This window comes from Talpa europaea (assembly GCF_964194135.1).
Source record: "Talpa europaea genome assembly, contig: HAP1_SCAFFOLD_60, whole genome shotgun sequence".
Classification (NCBI taxonomy): Eukaryota; Metazoa; Chordata; class Mammalia; order Eulipotyphla; family Talpidae; genus Talpa; species Talpa europaea.
The window spans coordinates 183,929-190,064 of NW_028168043.1; positions in this window are offsets into that span (position 1 = coordinate 183,929).

The window sequence follows — 6,136 nt, forward strand, 5'->3', positions numbered from 1 at the left end:
AGCTCCGCGCAGCCGCCGCCGACCCGCGACTCCGGCCGCGCCGCCGCGCCCGGCGCCGCCCGCACCGCGCCTATAAGGGGCCGGTCACGTGGCGGCGCCGGCCAATCGGCGCGCGCCCCGCCCCGCCGCCCCGCCCCGCGCCCCCCGCCCCGCCCCGCCCCGCCCCGCCCCGCCGCCCCCCGCGGCGCCCCGGCCGCGCCCGGAGCCCGCGGGCGTCCTCGACGGCAGCGCCGCGCCCGCCGGGCCCCGACCCCCGCCCGGCCCCGCCCCCGCCGACCGGCGCGGGCCCCGCGAGGGGACGCCGGCGCCCCCGCCTCGGGCGCGCTCCCCGCCGCCGGCCCCGCTCCGGCCCGGCCCGGCCCGGCCCGGCCCGGCCCGGCCCGGCCCGCGCGCCCCCGGGCGAGCCCCGTGCGTCCCGCGCCGCGGGAATGGGAGGCGCGCGGGCCGGCGCGGGCGGCCAGCGCTGCCCCCGGGGGCGGCCTGTCCTGCGCGGCTCGCCGGCCCGGAGCGGCGCTGCCGGGCGGGAGGCGCGGCACGGGCCGCGGGGCCCCAGGCCGAGGCCGCCCCTTCCCGGGCCGGGCGGGGGCCGGGCGGGGCGCGGGCACCCCGGGAGGGCACCGCCGCCCGCTCAGGACACGCCCGCGGACACGCCCGCGGCCAGCACGTGCCCGGCCCCCCCGCCGGCGAGGCGGGCGGGCGGGGTCCGCAGTGAACGTGGCGTCCCCCCCCCCCGTGAGGGAGCCGGGGACGCCCTCCCGACGGGCAGCCGGGACGGCAGGGCGGGCCGCGCCGGGGGCGGTCCAGGGGGCGTGGGTGGCGGCAGCCCCGGGGCTCCGGTGGGCTCCCCCGCCCGACCCCACGCCCTGGCCGCTGGGGCCGCGCGCCGTGGCCCTGGAGTCAGAGCCCGAGGACGCAGGGCCAGGTCGGCCAGAGCTCAGTCCCTGCCCCAGGCCAGGCCCGCTCGGGGCGGTCCGTCGCACAGAGCCCGCGGCCAGCCGCAGGCCCCTGGCCCTCTGGGGCGGGCGGCACCGGCGCATGGGGCCGCAGAGGCCTGGGCATCTGGACTGCGTGCGCTGCTGCGCCGGGCACCACCCCCCTCAGGCCCCAGGGCACAGCCTGTACAGCTGGGGGGCAGCACCGCACTGGGGTGCCCCCCTCTCAAGCCCATCCTGGAGTTTCTGTTTTCACGTGTCCCTGGTGTTTAGCTCAAAGCAGAGCAGGTGAAGAGGGCATGGTGCCTGTCCCGGCCCGGCCCCGGCCCCCCACACCCTCAGACCACACACCCCCCTGGCTCCTTTAATTCACACTGGGGGCTCCCTGGGCCACAGGGCTTAGTCTCAGCACGGTGAGGCTGCTCGGCCCCCGGCCAGGGAGCGACCCACAGGGCGCAGCAGCCCTCTCCTGTCTCCCCGCTGCTCCCCTCAGCAGTGGGTTTCAGTGGATCCTCCTGTTCTGCTCCCCACTCTGTCTCTGGGGAGTCCTCCCACCGCCACCACTGGCCTGCACCCCAGCTCTTGTATGCGTAAATACATAAATCTTTTTTAAAAAGTCTGTCTTGGGCCTCCCTGGTGGCGCAGCGGGTTGAGCGCCGCACTGTGAAGCTGCCTGCAAGCCTCTGCAGCGCGGGTTCGATTCCTGCCAGCCAGGGAGCTACCCACATGGCACCTCTCCTGTCTCTCCCGCTGCTCCCCTCAGCAGTGTATTTCGTCCGTCTGCCTGTTCTGCTCCCCGCTCTGTCTCTGATGAATCCTCTCACCCTCCTGCACATCTGGCCTGTGCCCCGGTTCTTGCATAAATAAATAAATCTTTTTTAAAAAAAAAAATATATATATATATATAAAGTCTGTCTTGTGTTTTACATCTTAAACTACCTGCACCCACTGTCCACGTGCCGGGGGTCAGAAGCCCACGTCCAGTTGTTGGGCATCCATCTGGGGGCCCCCTTCACAACTCCCCACCCTGCAGAGCTCGGTCCTGCCACCCCACCCCACACCCCCTGGCATCAGGCTGGCCCCAGGCTTCAGAGTCCGCATCACCCCACACTCGCGACAGTACTGTGGGGCGAGCACTGGGGACCCCCTGGCTGTGCTGCTGAGACTCCCACTGTCCTTGAGCAGATGGGCTGTGTCTGTCCTTCGGGGCCTCTGGCTGCCCTCAGTGATGTTCTGTGGTCCAGGCGGCGCCTCCCATGGTTTGTCCCCAGAGGTTTCGCATCCTCGCTCGCGGCGAGGCCCCTCGCTCTCCCGTCCCTATCCAGGCCTGACCACAGTCTCCGGCTCCTCCGCTACAGCTGAGAGTCCTGCCCCACGACACGTGTCCTGGCTGGACGTGCTGCCTTCATCAGCGGCAGCAGCTCTGCCCAGCAGGGGCCACCGGGTCCTTCAGCTCTGGGCTGCCAGATGCCCACCACTTGCCACGAGGGCCTGCCCAGTGCCCAGCTGTGAGCCCCAGGAGCACAGTGCCTGTTTCTCAAGCACCCCATTTCCACGACTTCCCCACAGATTGTCGAGAAGGGACATTCAAAAGGGACAGCCACTAGAAAGTGAAACAAGGTCAGGGCGACCTGCAGTTCCCTCTGGCAAAATGCAGACCGCGTGTCCCCTTGTCATGGCTAAAGTGACCCCCACATGGGGGCCCTCTGGGCAGTGCCCGGCCCCTGTGTACCGCCAGACTCACCTGTCCATTGGCGGCTGCTCCTCCGGTCAGCGTCCTCCTGTGTTGAGCTGCTGGCCGAGGGCACGTCCAGCGTCTGCCTGCGTCCCTGGCTCCGCGCACGGGGTCCGGTGCCGTGTGCGCTGCTGTGAGGAGGGGCCGGGGCCTGGTCTCTGCTGGGCAGCCCCTGCGTTTCCAGTGCTGGTGTTTGAAGGCAAATCTAGGCTGCCCCAAAATGTCTGTGCCGCGCCCCACACGCCCCTCCTCTGGGCGGCGGGAGGTGCTGCTGCGCCGGTGGGGCGCAGAGCTCCCCCAGGACCCCCGCGGGACACGCAGCCGGACGCTGGGGCCGGCTGGTCTCTGTGACTTCACCCCTCGTTCTGTCCCCGTGGAACACCCGGAGTGTCCCTCGCGCTCGGGTCGCGCTGGGCCAGCCATACTCTGCAAATGTGTCCCCTAAGGGCTTATGTTCTCTTCCTGGCCAGCGGGCCGCGGCCGTGTCCAGCGCCTGCAGCCCCGCCCTCCCCGGCCGGCGGCTGCTCCTGCGGACGCCCCGGGCTCTCCTCGCGGCGCCGCCCGGGACACGGCGCCCCCCCCGCCCCCGCGCCCGCGCCCGCGCCTCCCCCGGGGCCCGCGGGGCTGGGCGCAGGCCGGCAGAGCGGCGGGGGCGGGCAGGTCTCCCCGCGGGACCCCGGGACGGCCGAGCCTGCAGGGCCGGGCGGGGAGGGCGGCGGGCGGGCGGGCACCCGGGGCCGGGAAGGGCAGAGGCGCCCACGGACGGGCTCCAGACCCCCCACGGCCGACGGCCGCTCGCGGGAGAGACCGCGCGGGGGGGGGGGGCGCTGCGGCCAGCGCGTCACGCAGGCCGGGCGGCCGGACAGCGGCGCGGGGGCGGGGGCGGGGCCGGGGGGCCGGGGGCGGGGCTAGACGCGGGCTCCGTGGAGGGGGCGGGGCCGGGCGCGGGCTCGCGTGGAGGGGCGGAGTCAGGCGGGGCGGGACGTGGCCTCTGCGGGCTGGGGCGGGGCCAGGCCTGGAGGGGCGGGGCCAGGCCTGGAGGGGCGGGGCCTGGAGGGGCTCTGCGGGGCGGGGCCGGGCGGGGCCCTGGGGGTCCCTGCAAGGGCGGCGGTGACCAGGGGCCACTCTTGAAGCAGGGCCGGGCCGTGAACCCCGGTGATCGCGCGCTGTCGTCCCCGAGCGGCCCTGGAGCTGCTTGGCCAGCCCTGGCAGCCGGGCAGGGTTACAGGCCTCGCCCGGGCACAGCCCGAGCTTTCCCCGGGGAGGCCGGGCACCAGCACTGGGCTCTGAAGCCGGAGAGAGGCGCGGACCAACGCCGCCGGCCAGCCGCAGAGGCCGTCCCCGCCCAGGAGAGGGATGCGCAGAGGGCGCGGCTGGGGGCGCCCAAGGGCACCGCGGGCGCCGTGCCTGCCCCACCCACCACAGAGGGTGCCCCCGCAGCTGGCCCACCCCTGAAGATAAAGGGGAATGTGAACCCCTGGAACAAACAAGACAAGCTGGGTCGTGCCAGAAAACCTGCTCTGATGGAAATATGTTAAAATTCGAGAACTTTAGAGAAAAACTATAGCAGTTGGAAACCTGGACCCACGGAAAGGGGCCCAGAGGCGGCCAGTCTGTGCCCAGCTGTGCCCGTCCTGCCTCTCCTGCCCGAGCTGCATTCTCAGCCCGAGCTCAGGCCTCAGGCCCTCAGGCCAGCATCACAGCAAGAAAAACACTCGACAAGCTGCAAGCGGGTCGCTCATCGGACTGGCCGGAGAACTGGGGTCACGGAAAACCCCCAGGCCCCTCCCCCAGACACTGCACCCCTGGGGACCGCACACCCAGGATGCCCCCCGAGTTGTTCTCAGCAGCTTGAAAGGACCCGTGAATCAATGCAGCAAAGAGGCAAGAAGAGTAAGAGAAGCTGAGGGAATGGCCGCCTCCCCCACAGACCACGCACTTGGGCTCCAAAACGGGGAATGCTAGCCAGGGTCGAAGGAAGCCCAAGAGGGCACCTGGAGATGGCACGTGCGGGCGGCTGACCGTCCACCCTCCAGAGTGCCCGGGCAGGAGTAGCCCCTGCGTCTCGCACATGCAGGTCACACCACCCCACTGAAACCTCTCATTTGTCGTTACCGTGGACCCGACGCCAGCGGGACCCCCCCCAGATCCCAGGGCTGGGCCGGCGGCTGGACAGCCAAGAGCGCTGAGGCAACACGGCCACCTGGGCGGGAGGGGCTGGGGACAGCCGGAAGTCACAAGGCATGTCTCCCCACATCAAAAGCTTAAGGGGGGGCCTCCCCGGTGGCACAGCGGTTGAGCGCCGGGTTGCGAAGCTGCCCGTGGCCTCCGCGGCGCCAGTTCGATCCCCGGCTGCTCCCCGGCCCCCGGAGGAGGGTCCCACATGGCGCGCAGACCTCTCCTGCCGCCCGCTGCTCCCCTCAGCAGTGTCCTTCGGTCCTTCTGCCTGCTCTGCTCCCCGCTCTGGCTCTGGTGAATTCTCTCGCCCTCCCGCGCTTCTGACTGTACCCAGTGCTTGTATACATAAATAAATAAATCTTTTTAAAAAAATAAATAAAAAAAGCTTAAGGGGCCTCCCTGGGGGCACAGGGGTCAGTCTCAGCGCTGTGACGCTGTCAGCAGCCTCTGCGCCTGAATGCCATCCCCGGCCAGGGAGATGCCCACAGGGCGCAGCAGACCTCTCCTCTCTCCCGCTGCCCCCTCAGCAGGGGGTTTCAGTGGATCCACCTCTTCTACCCCCCACTCTGTCTCTGGGGGGTCCTCTCAGCCCTTACACCTCTGGCCTGCACCAGTCCGAGCGCATCAAGCCGCGGTGCGGAAAGGGCTCGCACAAATCAGCAGGAAAACAGGAGCGTCCCTGGGCACAGCCACAGCTCGCCCAGAAGGCCACTCTGCAACCCACAGACAGGCCACGGCCGGGGAGGCCAGGACGCACGGGGGGCGCGGCCAGCAGGCGCCGCGGTGGACCTCAAGGTCTCCCCAGCACCATGGGAAGGGGGACACCTGCAGGCCCCACCACACGGTCCGTCAGCCAGTCGGGTCCTCTGGCTTTGGTGCACAGTCCAGATGCCCGGGGTGGGGGCACAAGAGTGGCAAGGGAGTGGCTGGCTACCCGGGCAGGAAGGGCTCTTCGGGGGTGGCCAGGGCCCACCTGCACCCTGCGCAACCTCCCTCCACGCCCTTGCGCTGTCCACCCCAACGGTCAGAGTTTGCTGCTGGTGCCTATAGTTGCCACTCCAGCGCACGTGACTGGTTTGCGGCTCAGACCCTGGCCCTCGGCACCGGCAGGCCGGCCACAGCACAGCAGTGTGGGTGATGCTCATGGGGCCCCGCGGGCGGGCCAAGGGCCATAGGTGCCCGAGACAAAGCCGCGCCCCACGCTGACCACCTGCCAGCGCCCTGCGGCCCCCAGGACAGGGCCACCTGCTGGGGCCAAGCGCCCCCTTCCCATGGCACAGCCCACCCTGTG